The sequence below is a fragment of the Pteropus alecto genome, unplaced genomic scaffold (assembly GCF_000325575.1).
Source record: "Pteropus alecto unplaced genomic scaffold, ASM32557v1 scaffold280, whole genome shotgun sequence".
NCBI classification, from domain to species: Eukaryota; Metazoa; Chordata; class Mammalia; order Chiroptera; family Pteropodidae; genus Pteropus; species Pteropus alecto.
The window spans coordinates 674,146-674,576 of NW_006430057.1; positions in this window are offsets into that span (position 1 = coordinate 674,146).

Here is a 431-nt window from a genome sequence, read left to right on the forward strand (position 1 = left end):
CAACCTGACTGGGCCAAAGGGTGCCCAGATTAAACATTATTCTGAGTGTGTCTGTGAAGGTGTTGCCAGATGGGATTAGCTTTTGAATTGGTGGACTCAGTAAAGTAGATTGCCCTCCTCAGTGTGGGTGGGCATCATTCAATTCTTTGAGGGCTTAGAACACAAAACTGAGGATTTACCCACCTCCTTCTTGCCTGCTGGCTGAACTGAGATATTGGTCTTCTCCTGCACTTGGATTTACACCATTGGCTCCCCTGGTTCTCAGGCCTTCTCCAGACTCAAACTGAACTATGCCACTGGTTCTCCTGTGTCTCCACCTTGCAGATGGCTGATTGTGGGACTTCTCAGCCTCCATAACTGCTTGAGTCAATGCCTATAATAAGTCTACTTATATCCTATTGGGTCTGTATCGCTGGAGAACCCTAGCTCAT